Source organism: Phascolarctos cinereus, unplaced genomic scaffold (genome assembly GCF_003287225.1).
Source record: "Phascolarctos cinereus isolate Bilbo 61053 unplaced genomic scaffold, phaCin_HiC Scaffold_5;HRSCAF=322, whole genome shotgun sequence".
NCBI lineage: Eukaryota > Metazoa > Chordata > Mammalia > Diprotodontia > Phascolarctidae > Phascolarctos > Phascolarctos cinereus.
The window spans coordinates 54578918-54593601 of record NW_027555958.1 but is presented as its reverse complement, the minus strand read 5'-3'; positions in this window follow the sequence as shown (position 1 = coordinate 54593601).

Below are 14684 nucleotides of genomic sequence, written 5' to 3'. Positions count from 1 at the left end.
ACACAGAGCCAGGAATCAAACCTATGATCTAAACTGCAGATTCATTGCTCTTTCCCCACTGTGCCATATCAGTGCAATAGAAGGACTGGGCTGGCCTTCCCTAGAAAGTAAGACACCCTCCTTGGCTCTCTTCCCTGGGGATTCACAGTATTGAGGGTTATTTCATCTCCCTTTCCCAGGTTTTACACAACAGTCAGGCTCAAAGTTAATTGCTTTTTAAAACCAAATCAAGTAGAAGATCAGTTTTTAAAAAATTTCTTGGGGAAAAAATGTTTCCTTGCTATCTCTTTGAATGTAGATCTGGAACAACAGAATTAATTTGTGTGTAAATTGATTAGTGATAGAAGTGATTAGGTTACACATTTATTTAAGTTTGAAGCATCTTTCTTTATTTCCTTTCTTTTTCTTTCCCATCTTTTTCTTCTTTCTTTCCTTCCTTCTTCCCTTCTTCCCTCCCTCCCTTCCTTCTTCCCTCTCTTTCCTTGTCTCCCTCATTTCTTTCCTTCCTCCCTCCCTTCCTTCCTTCTCTCTCCATCTCCCTCTTTTCTTTCCTTCCTTCTTCCCTCCTTCCCTACCTCACTTTCTTCTCCCTTCCTTCTTCCTTTCTCTCTCTTCCTCTTCCTTTCTCTCTTCCTTCCTTCCTTCCTTCCTTCCTTCCTTCCTCTTCCTTCTTTCTTTCTTTCTTTCTTTCTTTCTTTCTTTCTTTCTTTCTTTCTTTCTTTCTTTCTTTCTTTCTTTCTTTCTTCCTCCTGAGTCTCCTTGTCTCACCTACAAAATGCAATAACCACTCACTACATCCCAATGCTGATCTGCTCTGGTCTTCAATATGGGCCCCTTTGACTCCTTGGAGCTCACCATGTTGCTGTTGGATTTAGTGAGACCACCTAATCAGCTTAAGTCCTTCTGGAGCTCAGAACTCCTGAACTCAAGTGATGCACAAGCCTTGGCCTCCTCTGGTCACAGGGATTTCAGAAGTGTGCCACCAGGTCCAACACTGTTTAGCTTCTAAATATGACTTGTGCCTATCTTCCCATCATCGATGACTAAGTATACAGCACAATTATGTTTGTACTGTTCTGTTAGGTATTCCTGCAAATGAAACAATTTTCTTTTATCCTTTTTTCAGATGAACTGGCTCAAATCCCATCCTTGCTGCTTACTAATTGTGTGTCCCTAGCCAAGTCATTTCAATTCTCTGGGCCTTAGCTTTCTCATCTATAAAATGAGGTGTTTAAAATTGATGACCTTTGTTTCTTTCCAGTTCTAAAATTCTATGGGGGACATACACACATATTTAAATATATATGTGTATGTATACATATATACATGTGTGTTTGGAGATGCTCCCAAAAGCATATACTGGAGGACGGCAAAGTTCAGATCTGTGATATAATCATTGTAGGGAACTCCCAGTATAGAAACTCCCTCCACAGAAGCAGATTACCAACTTCTCTGTAACTTGTAGAATAGGAATAGGGTCTGAGCCTATATTTCAATACTATGGAGAGCTCCAGGATAAGGAAATTCCCTTCCAGAGAAAGTTAGGACTTGTCCTGCAATCTATAATCTTAGACAGTGGCCTACAGCAATAGTGTCAAACATACAGTCTAAGGTAGAGTGCAGCCCAAACTAAATTAAAATGTAACTGGGAAATATTTAATAAAATAAATAATAGTACAATAAAATATAGATAATAGCAGTATGTGGTTTTCTAAGTCAATATGCGGCCCCCAGGGATCCTTCTGTGTGGTGTAGTGGCACCTGTTTCTATTTGAGTTTGCCACCATTGGCTTAGAACCACTGAGAGGTTAAGTCCTTTCCCAGGGTCACGCAGTCAATATGTCTTCTGGTCACACACCAATGTCTTCCTGGTCATCTCTTCATTTCCTACAATAACACAATCTTAGAGAATTAATTACTTGGAGCCCTGAGACAGCAAGTTATTAGCCCATGGTTACAGAGTTGATATGGGTCAGAGGTGGGACCTCTACTCCTGTTTTTTGGCCTGTAAGGCCAATTCTCTATCAATAATGGCTCACAGCCTTTCATGAAAAATAATACTTTGAAATCAATAGAATGCTGAGCACTTGTATTTTATAGAAAAGCCTAAAACTTTCAAAGACATCCTTCAAGGTTGAGTGGGTTATTAGCTCAAGAAAATGACATCTTTAGCCCCTCTTGTTCATCAAAAAGATTCTCAGGAGAAATAAATTATCCATTTGAAAAGGGAACTATTAAAATGTGGAGCAGACTTTGATCCATCCCAACTCAGTTCTCATGCACAGTATTGCCCAGCTAACTTGAAGATTATTATAAATAGTTTTCCAGAGTTTTATATCTTTCTTTCTCTTTAGAATGACTATGATCCATGAGCCTTCTTAAAAAGCAGATCCCAGCCAAAGTGGTAGTAATCAATCATAAATATTTATAGAATTTAGTCATGATGGAGCCACAGCATTAAAGGATTTTATTATTCAGCAAAATCATTAAGCACTCAGCAAGCTTACAATCCAATGATGAGGTCTGAGAAGAAACCCTCCTACTTCTTGGATGTCTCTTCTGATTATTTAAAAAAAAAAACAAATAAATAAACAAATGAATAAGTAACAAAACTTCTCATTTGTTAGGTAGTCTCGTGTAGACACATTATGCCATGGCTGGTCAAAGCAAATTAAACAGATGTTATCTTTGATGATCCAGAAACAAGCAATCTTTGGTCTTTCCTGACAACAAAATACATACTCTATGCTACTCTGTTGCTAAGGATGCTGTTCATCATATGCTTCTACATTGATGTCATAGAATCACAGATTTTTATAGCTGGAAGATACCACATAGCCCAATGGCCATGCATTCCAACTCACTGCAGCATACTGGATGTGATCCTTTCCCAGAATCACACAGCTACTATATTTTCCTGGCTTCAAAGATAGCTCTCCACCTACTACTATAGCAAGTCTTAGAGAAATATGTGATTTAACCATGGTCACAGAGTTAATATGGATCAGAGGAGATTTGCACTCACATTGTCCTGCCTGTAAGGCCAAACCTTCAAATAGTACAAACCAGCCCCTGTTTGGAGACTCTGATGAGTGGGAACCCATTACCTCCAGATATAGTCCACTGCACCCCTATACAATGCAATTTATTAAGATAGTTTTTCTGATATCAGACCTAAATTTGCCTTTTTGCAATTTCTATCCTTTCCTCCTGATTCTTCCCTTTGAATAATGAATAACAACAACAACAACAATAGTGATAATTAACATGTGTATAGGTACTAGTCTACATGCCAGACACTGTGCTCAGAGCTTTACAATTATTATCTCATTAGATCCTCACAAAAACCCTAGGAGGCAGATGCTATTATTATCCCAATTTTACAGATGATGAAACTGAGGCAAACAGAGATTTAAGTGACTTGCCCAGGGTCACACAGCTAGGAGGGAGTCGGACATAATAAGCCTAATCCCTCTCCCATGATGACAGCATTTCAGCTATCGCTATGTTCCCCTCCTATCCCACCCCCACCCCAAAGTCTTTCATCTCCAGTTCCCTCAGTTAATTCTCAGATGGTATGGACTCAAAAGTGTTCATATTCTGATTGCTCACTTCTGAATGGTTCTACCACACATATTTCCATTTTCTAGTCATTTGCTTCTGTTTAATTACTTAATCACATGGTTTGTGTGTGTGTACATACACATGTGTGTTCATGGATGAATATTTAATACATACATCTATCATAAACTCATCAGTACTGCGGTGGCTTAACATTGTAGATCACTCACTGGGCTTGGAGTCAAAGCTATATGACCCTAAGTAAATCCCATTTAACTTCTATGGACTTCAAGCTACTAATCTACTGAGAAATAGATGGTTTACCATTTGTATCAATGGATGGAACACCCAAAAGAATGAAACCATGGCTCCTTTGTGTGCATTCATCAACCTATATGAAATATACGAATGTGTTCCTTCTAATCATTAGAACTGTCCAACAATAGCATGATATGCCTTGTGAAGATAGTGAGCTTTACATTACTGGAAGTGTTCAAGGCTCTATAATATAGAGGTTCCATAATTCCAACTATCAAAGATACTTGAGAAGAGATTCCCACATCATGTAGGAAGTTAGATGAGATGATTTCTAAGGTACCTGCCAATAGTAAGATTCTATGGCTATGAAGTCAGAGCATCCAGGATCAAATTCTCTCTCCAAAGCTTATAACCTGAGTTATGGGGCACATCACTTAACTTCCCTAGGCCTCAGTTTTCTTATGCAAAATGGAGCTTGTGAGGTTCCTTCCAGTTTTAATTCTATCATCCTCTGTTCCTTTTGGTAATTGAATGAAGTAAAAATGTTGAAATACACTTCTTGGGGGAAATAGAAATGGAGAAAATGCATCTTCAGAAAGTGGACCATAAAGCTCGTTCTCATTTTATGGGGCCTTCCAGTACTTGAGCTGTTCCAAAGAGTGATTTGATTTTCAAGTTTATGATGCTATGTACTGCATTATGACAGAGTAATGAAATGTGAAATCTATATTTTAAGCTGTTTTTAAGGAAAACACAATAAATATGGATAATTATTATAACTTGCTAAGATGTGTGGAGTATATTCAGATCATTTCCAAAATGCTAGCAACAAAAAATGGTGAAGGAGAATGGTGTAGATCTAAGGAAGAGCAGAAGATATTTAAAAACCACAATTTGTTCAATGGTAAATGGATACAGTATTAAATAGGAGGGCAACCATTATAGGGAAATGCAGGATGAAATGCTTAACCCTCCCTTAGATGGATAAGGACCCTCTCAGTCTAATCCAATTGAGTTCAGTTCAGCACTTCTCCTACTATGTGTACAGTGACAATCATGTATGCAGAACTGTCCTCAAAGCCGAGATAGATAGATTGATTCACCAATATATTAACAGATGATAGATAATTTGATAGATGAGAGACAGATAGATGATATTTAAATGAGAGAGAGAGAAGACAGAGAAAAGAGAGAAGAAAGAGAAAGAGGGGAACAAGAGAGGAGGAAGAGAAAGAGAAGAGGGAGCAAAAGAGAGGAGAGGGAGGGGAGAAAGGAGAAAGAAGAGAGGGAGAGAGAGGAGGACAAAGGAGAAAGAGGGAGAGAGAGCAAGAGAAAGAGAGGGAGGGAAGATAGAAAGAGAGGAGGAAGAGAGGAGAAAGAGAAGGGAGAGAAGAGAGAGAAGAGTGAGAGAGAGAGAGAGAGTGAGAGAGAGAGAGAGAGAGAGAGAAGAAAGAAAAAGAGGTGAGGGGGGAGAGGGAAAGAGAGAGGGGGAGAAAGACAGACAGGAGAAAAGGATAGGAAGAGAGAGTGGGAGAGGAAGAGAGAAAAAGGAGAGAGAGAAAGAGAGAGAGAGAGAGAGAAGAGAGAGAGAGAGAGAGAGAGAGAGAGGAAAACATTTATTAAACATTTACCATGTGCCAGGCACTAAGTGCTGAGATACAAATATAAGCAAAGAACTGGAATTCTAATTGGGGAAAACAAAGCAGAAATCAGAGCTAGAAAACAGGGGATGGGAGGAGCACTCACAATGGCCTGATTGGAGCTGGGGGCTGGGAACGGAGGCAATGACCTGGTTCCTGACTGAGAGAAGATCTCAGGAAGCTCTATCTTCAAGCCTCGCCTCTGACTTCTCTTGGCTATGTGGCATTGGACAAGTCACTTCACCTTTCAGATCTCTGAGCAGACAAGCTGCAGAGAAGGCATCAGCCCGTGTAAGTAGAGCAAGTCTCCACATCTGAGAGTACCCTAGACCAGGGGTGACAAACTCAAAGAGGAAGGTCACTAATCTGTACATGAGGATCCCTGTGGGCCACTTATTGACTTACATTTAAAATGCAATATTACCTATGTCTTATTGTCTTTATTTATTTTGTTAAACATTTCCCAATTCATTTTAATCTGACTTGAGCATCTCTGGGAAGTGTTGTGGGCCACATGTGTCCCCAGGCTCTTCTTAGACCAATTAAACCACAGATCCAATCCCTATCACCTACTATATACAAAGCCCTGGGTTAGGTGCTAGATGCTGGTGACATAAAGAAGGGAATAAAACAGTACCTGCCTTCAGAGGACTTACATTCTGTAGTGGTAAGCAGCATGAACGCTAACAAAAATACAGAATATAAAATGATAAAGAAGAGGGAGAGATTGGGGGAAGTGCCTAGGAAAATTTGAGGAGACAGATATTAATATTAAGAACACATTCTGATATTAATAACATGGTGCTTTATGCTTTAAGTTTTATCAGGAACCTTGCATACATTATCTCATTTGATCCTCATAACAGCTTTCTGAAGTAAGTGCAGATAAGAAAACTGAGGCTCAGAGAGAATATATTCATTCTGTATATACATAAATACATACATACATACATTATATAAACACACATTCTGTCTTCCCTGAGAATATGCAAGTTCCTCTAAAAATAAGGATTATTTAATTTCTTATATCTTTATCCTCAGTGCCTAGCACAGTGACAGGCACATAGTAGATGCTTTATAAATATTTGTAGGTTAATTGATTTGACTGAGTCCACATAATTCATAAGTGTCTGAAACAGGTGTTATAAGAAAAACTTCCTAACAATTCCAGTTATTCAAAAGTTTAATGAGCTGCCTCAGTATGTAGCAGATTCCTGCTCATGTCAAGTAAAGAAAGACTAAAAGACCGTATGTAGGGTACACTGTAGAGAGGAATTCTTTTTGGGGGGTACGTACTAAGAAGTACTGGAGGTGTCAAACTCTAATAAAAATGGGGCCACTGAACCATACCTAATGATCCCTGCTGATGATATATTGACCTAGAAGACCCCATATTAACATTATCTGTGTTCTATTGTATTTTTATTGATTTTGTTAAATATTTCCCAACTATATTTTAATCTAATTCAGTTTTACTTGAGAAGGTGGTGGGCCCCAGGTGGTGTGTTTGGCACCTTTGTTCTAGATGGTTGTTAAGCTCTCTCCCAGTTATGAAATTCTGTAATTTTAGGATGCGCAGAGATTTTTCCAACTCTAAAGTCAGAGCTCTATCCACTGGCAATGCATGCTCAGAAGCTACTATCCCAATTCCTACTCATACCAATGAGTTACCTTGGCAATGACATACCCTCACAGGTCTAGAGGTAGCTTCAAGGGGCTAAAGGCTGTCTTTTCCAATGCTATACAGTTCATAAGCTTCTACCAGCCGGCTTCCCTTCACGATGATCAGTTGATATCAGTTAATCAACCAGAATAGACTTAATTAGCTTTTAAACAGTGGTATTTACTCTGATAATATAGTGAGAAAAGTAGATACAAAACAACCCCCAAAAGTCTGTGACATTCTGTCTCATAAGTATAATCCAGGAGACAGTAGGCTCAAGCCAATGAGTATGTGTAGCTAAAGGGTAACTCACAACTCCTTGAAATTCTTTTGCTGGAGTCTTCAAGATGTTTCCCTTAGACATGGCATAGTTTTTTGCTGGACATTTTTGTACAGCTATGAATCCATGTACAGTCTGTCCTTGGCTTCCAATGTAGATGCTGCCATCAGCTGTTCCAGGGACACTGCTAGGATGCTGATAGGAAGATGAGAAGTCTTCCAGACTCTGAAGTTCAAGAGAGGAAGTATGAGGAGACTTAGGCCAAGGCATACTCCTTTTCCCCAAGTAGAAGCAGCTCTCTCTCCCTTCCACTACCAAATACTTGCTCAGACTCCAAATCTCTCCCTGTGGCATGACCAAATTTCCTCAGCCAATCCAAATCCCCTTCCTCTGCAACATCATTTCCAGTTCATCCAATGGTTCTATCCGAAATTAATGCAGACCTTTTCATTCTTAATTGAAATACCTTTGATTAACTTGATTCTCCTTCTCATCCTGTAAAGGTATCAGGATGCAGCATTTTATTAATTTCTTTGGCAGAGTGAGGCGATTTAGTTGATTTGTCCTATAGACACCATCCCCATCCTTACTATTCTACAAAGTAATGAGCAGCTAAGAGAATTGGGGAAGGTTTCTTAGAGGAGATAGTTTTTGACCTGGATTCTGAGAGGTGGAGATGAGAAGGGAGCATAAATATAAAAAAAGCTATTGAATCAAAACTTCTAAAATCTCAGTTTCTGCAACCTCATAAATCTTTCATCTAATTCCATTTATTTTTCCTCTGTGGCACAGACAAACCTCTTAATTTTCCCCTCTCTTTGCTACTGCTTTTTTTTTCTCTGCTGTCTTTGAATAAGAGTGCTCTCAAATTCTGGGACAGAGAGATTTATCCCAAGTGATCAAAAGAACTCATAATGGACAGATGTGATAAGTTGACTACAGAAAATTAAAGCAAAATGTGGTTTAACTTCATCATGCATTTTAATTCTCTTGAAATACCTCTTCATGAGAGGTAACATGGGCCTAATGTCACCCACTCATCGGATATTTTAAACTAGCAGCCATATTATGTGGAAATTATATTAACTATATAGGCCAAGTAGAGGGCTGACAAATTACCTGATGTATCCAAATGATGTAGACATATCCAAGTAATTGAAAAGAGTCTTCTCCCTTAAAACAAGGTTTGGGAGGTGATAGGGTTGGGATGGGACTTGGGCTTCAGAAATTCTGAACATTATTTCAAATCTTTTCTTCATTTTGCCTGTCTATGATAGATGCAACTTTCATGGTTATAGCTCAGTGCAGAAAAATACTTCTCTTTGGGATGCTGGGTTGTTCCTTCTGCTTAATTTCTTGTATTGCCCCTTTTCCAGGACTATTCATGCTCTCCTGAGCCCAAATGCCTCAAAAACAGTAAAATTCCATACAAATGTTCAGTGGCAATGTTATTCCATTCCTCATCTGCTCTTTGGACTCTTTATCCCAGGGGCTTTGGTGTCTGTATTTTGATGAAATGTCTCTCTCCAGCAGTTTCTTGGGCCTAAATCCAGCATGATGGGTAGCATTTGACGTAAATCTAGTCAGTTATTTACTAGGGCTGAAAATAATTTGCTCAACGTAAAATTCCTGCTAATGAATTGATGTGTCAGCTTATTATGGCTATATCATCTCCACTGTAAATATTAAATTAAGCCAATCAGCTGTGGGCTGTGTGCACACACTGCAATTCTGCCATAGTCTTTAAAGAGGCAGATAATGGTGTCAGAAACTCATAATCTGACTAGTCTCCTTTTACTGTGGCTTGCCTTTGAGATTACTGCCATGACAGAGAGATGGGAGTCATATTTGAGATAAGTAAAGGAGAAAAAAAAAAAGGAATTTCCCGAAACTGATGAGAGCATCTTGCCTAATCCAAGGTAGTACAAAGACACCTGGAATTCCTTCAAGTGACTCCATATTGCCAATAGGATCAAATACCAATTCCTTCATTTAACATGTAAAATTTTTCATAACCTGGCCCCAGGTTATTTTTTCAGGTTGAGTACATATTATGCCCCCAGTGCATACTTTAAGGTTCAGCCAAACTAACCTTCTTACTGTTCCTCAAACTTGGCATTGCATCTTTGGTCTTCATGTCTCTTCCCAGGCCATCTGTCCCCCATAGCTGGAATGCTCCCACTCCTCACCTCGGAATCTCTAGCTTCCTTCCAAGCTGAGCTCAGGGGCCACCTCCTACAGGAGGATTTCCCTCACCCTTCCACCAGCTACTGCTTCCCCTTGCCTTGCGGACTCCCATTTGCCCTTATTTTGTATTTACTTACATGTGTTGCTTCCCCCACAGAATGTGAGCTTGTTGAGGAAAGGGACTTCTTGTTTTTGTCTTTGTACCCTCTGTGCCTACTATATTACCTGACACATAGTAGGCATTTAATAAATGCTTATTGATTGGCTGATATATTTTATGTGTGTGAGAGAGAGGGGGGAGAGAGGAAGAAAGAGAAGAAAGAGGATGGTGGAAGAAAGAAAGAGACAGAGGAGGAGGAGATCAGGGAAAGAAAGATGTTTCACTCAACGCAGTCATCATTAATGATGCTAATTAGTCATCATAATCAAAGCTTATTCCCTGGTAAGAGTTGCTCAGCTGAAATGTTCACTGTTCTCAGCTCATTGACCTTTTAAGAAAACTCCATTCTAGTGGTTAAATCCCACAGTCACAGTGCCTGCATCCCCCACAATGTCACAATGATTACTCTCAAGACAGTAGTTGTGACGCAGAGTTCTATGTAGAAGTGCTTTTTATAAATACTCACAGATGTGATAACAGAGAAACTGTCACACGGTATGTGTCCAGATGCCACATCCACCTCGAAATAGCATTGAATTTGCCATGACACCTTCTTTGGGGAGTGGGAAGCTTTCTTTTGTTGGAGTTTTCTTAGTGTTTTACAGCTTTTCAGAGGTGATTATTATGTTTGGAGTAGAGGGGAGTTGTCTGCCACAGTACTTGGAGAACTAGGATTGTAATCAGGAAGACATTGGGTTGAAATCCCCTTGTAGTGGCTTAGCATATGCAGACTAATGGACAAGCCACTTTTACCTTTCAGAAACTCAATTTCCCCATTTGTAAAATGGGGTTGTGTTATATAAGTCAATAGTGTCTGGATGTGGAGTTAAGGAGATTTGCTTTTATCTCCAGCCTCTGACATTTGCTGTGTGATCCTGGGTACATTGAACATCTGTGTCCCTGATGACTTACCTCTGCTTGGTTAGGGATTTCAGAGTGCTTCTTTGTTTTACCCAATCTGATAAACATTTATTAAGCACCTACTGTGTGAGGTATATGGGGCGTTCAGGGAGGATTAGCATCTCTGGTGTTGAGGGTTTGTCAGGCTCTATTCAGGGCTGCTCATCCACCTTGGTGTCCACCTTCACTCAACTCTCACGTGTGGCTTCAAGAAGCTGTAGCATGCCCAGTGGCCACACCCTTGTAAATCATCTTAGCAGATGGGCTAAACCAGGTTGAAGGTAACCAAGGGTCCTCGAACCTGTTGATTCACTGGGGGGATGTCTAGCACATGAAGACTTCCCCTGGCAGAATGGGCAGATGAGAACAATTTGTTCCAATGGCCATGAAAGTAGCTGAAGCAGGTGCTTTGCAGCACTTAGAGCTTGGTCAGACATCAAAGAGGCCAAGGTTATCCAGTACATCCCAAGCCCTATCAGTCATCTTGACCTTTGTCTTGCCACTGGACTTTGATGACTCTGGAAGAGAGAGTGAGGCTAAAAACTTTGTGTAACTCTGCCTCACTAAATCCAATTCATGTGTGAGTCAAGATGTTACTCCATCATGTCACTGGTCCTTTAAAAAAAAATGAAGGACAAACTACTGTGTAACAGTACTGTGCTAAGCACTGGGGATACAATTAATAAAAAGAAATATCGGCCATGACCTCAAGGAGTTCACAACCTAAAGGGCGAGGAGACACACAAAAGAAAACAGGAAAATGAGAGGGGAGAGAATCTTGCCTTTGCATTAGCATGGTGATGAGTTTAACCTGGGAGGTATTTCTTGTCCCATGGAGCTGAAACCAGGCACAGTGAAATGAAGTTTTTGTTTTTGTTAATTTTAGTGTTCCTCTTGTAACACACACACACACACACACACACACACACACACACACACACACACACACACAAATGACTGAAATCTCTCCCAGACTTGAAGTATCTGATGTTGTGTCATGACAGATTCTGGGAATTCACTGTTTTGAAACTCAAGAATGTTTTCATTTAACAAGAAGAAAGAACTATTTCCTATTAAAGTTTGGAAAACCAATAATGATAAATGTCTAGAAGGGAGCTTGATCAAATGCTTAAGTAGAGCCTAAGTCTGATGTTTCTGTCTCATTCCCTGTGTTATTCCCAACTGCCTTGTGTGCCTCATGGTAAATCTAATCATCTTCCATAGTTTTATTTTGGCAACCTGTAAAATCAGTTTAATAACTTCAGAAGGGAGAGGAAGACTAATTCCTGCCCCCAAAGAACTTTATGCTCCTCTGATGAGGAGGCTGACATATTAAAAGATGCATCATCAATGATGATAATAACTACTTTCGTAGCATGCCAAATTTCATATTTCAAGAAAACTGCCCTGCATTCCAATGTTGATTCTATAAAGAATTGGGCCCACATCAAAGCACCAGAAATGGAACATGACCTCCTTGATCAGAGAGAGAAAGCAGCAGAACAGCAGTCTGCATGAACATCTGGACAGGACCAAATCTTTGGAAAGAAAGGTCAGTGTTAGTAAATGTCACAGCACTCCCCTGTTCCTCTGTGTTTGGCTAAGGGGCCCCATTGTTTTCATGTGAATGGCTAACAATCTACTACTCATATACCGAAGATGCTTGTTTCTTAGCCTCTTCAAGTCCTAAAGGATTAGTCGACTGTTCCTCAATCACAGAACAGCCAGGCAACATGTAAAGCTCAGTTGTATGATTTGAAAAGTGATTTTCTTATCTGCCTACTTCAAAGGAACTTGGAAACCTTGTGGTGTAAGAGACAACCCAAGTTAATCCACCCAAGCACTGCTTAATGGTCTGTTTAATTTGTATCCTGATGGGTCTCTAATAGGCAGCTAAGCACGAAGGCTGCATCCCAATAAGTGCTGGTTGGGATCACCTCTAGAGATCCCGGCCTGGTGTCCAAACCTTTCTTTCCAGGGAGCTGTCAGAACTTACAACACAGAAACTTAGGGAACCTCACGATGGTAGTTACTGTTGGGCTTCTAGCCTCGCCTGTCTAGAGACGTTAGTACCCTTTGGCTAAGCCTGAACATGGAGGCAGAAGACCTGTGTTGAGGACTATGCTTTAGCACTTCCTAGATGCATGACTGTGGACAGGTCATGACCTCCTTAGTGCTTCTGTGTGGCTTACACACTATCAATTAACCTCTCAGATCCCCAGGTACTCTGAGACTTCAAGTTGGAGAGGAGATGTGAATCTGCAATGGTGGATGAAAATCAAAGGTCTTGACTAAACCAATGTAGGGAAAGCCCAGCGAGAAAATTCCCTCTACCGATGTAATTGTTCTGTGCTTCTGGGGTACTAAGAGCTGAAGACTGCATTTATTAAGCTTTGCCTATACGTCAGGCAGCTGGGTGGTACAGTAGATAGAGCACTGGGCTTGGAACCAGGAAGACTCATCTTCATGAGTTCAAATCCAGCCTCAGACACTAACTATGCGACCCGTGCAAATCACTTAATCCTATTTGCCTCAGTTCCTCATCTGTAAAATGAGCTGGAGAAGGAAATGTCAAATCACTCCAATATCTTTGCCAGGAAAATCCCAAATGGGGTCACAAAAAGTCAGACATGACTGAAAAAAATGACTGAACAACAAATATATCAGGCACTGTGCTAAGTTCTAGGAAGCCAAAGGAAAAGCAAGGAGATTCAGTTATCACTAAAAAACATTTTTTTAATCATTGCAAAACAATTAGTTACATTGATACATGTAAAATATCCAGCATACAGGTAAGTACCTCTTCCCAGTTCAAGTAAGTTTCTTTCCCTTTATTGTACATGGGGCACATGTACAAGAAGGGCTGTGCTTCTGGGCAAGACAGAATGTGCAGACTGTGAATAGAAGAGATGAGACACCAAGCAGCAAACAATTAGTCAAAGCATTGATCAGATACCTACTATGTACCACACACTTTGTGAAGCACTGGGGATGCAAAGAAAAGCAAAAAACAGTGTCCTCAAGGACCATTCATTTTAATGTGGGAGACAACATGTAAATAACAGATCTAAGATATATACAAGGTAGAAGGAAGGCAATCTCAACAGGAAAGGCATTAGTAGCTATTTCAAAGTTTCAGTTTTGAATATCATGGCATTTTCTATAGATCTGAAGAGGTTCAGAAGACAGTTGGGTTTGGAGTGAAAGATAATGTTGAGTTTGAGATGCCTAAGGAATGTTTGATTCAAAATGTCCAATAGACAATTTGTGATAAGTAAAGGAGCTTAGGAGAGAGACTAGGGCTGGATATATAGATCTGGGAATCATCTGCAGGGAGATAAGATACTCAGGTCAATAAGTAAGAGTACAGAGCTAAAGGAGAAGGATGTCCAGGACAGAAGTCTGGAGGACACCTATGTTAGCAATTGGGACATGGTTGAAGAACCTACGGCCGATGGGAAGAGAGCCAGTAGAGAGCACTGTCATGAAAACCTGTGGAAGAAAGAGTATCCGGGAGGAAAAGGAAGTCAACAGTGTCAAACGCTGCAGAGAGGTCAAGAAAGATCACAATTGAGAGAAAAGCCATTAAGCCTGGCAATAAAGAAACTGTTTTGTTAACTTCAGAGAGGACAGTTTCAGTTGAACAATGAAGCTCAAAACCAGATTGCAAAGGATTTAAAAGAGAGTGAAAGGAGAGGCAGGGCCTTGGATTAGAAATTTTTTTCTCAAGGAATTTAGCTATGAAAGGGATGAAAAATACAGGGTGAATGGCAACAGAGATGGTTGGATAAAGTAAGAATTTTTTAAAATGGCAATATTTGTAGGCTTCAGGGGAGGAACCAGTGGATAGGGAGAGATAGAAGAGAAAAAAAAAGAATAGGGATGATAATAGGGGCAATTTTCTGAAGAAGGCAAGAGTAGGATCAAAGGCAAGCAAGGAGAAGAGACAGCTCTTCATCTGATCCTCGTGAATTGGGAAGCTGATGCCAGACTAAGACACTAAAATGATCACCAAAATACACGCAGCGAATGAGC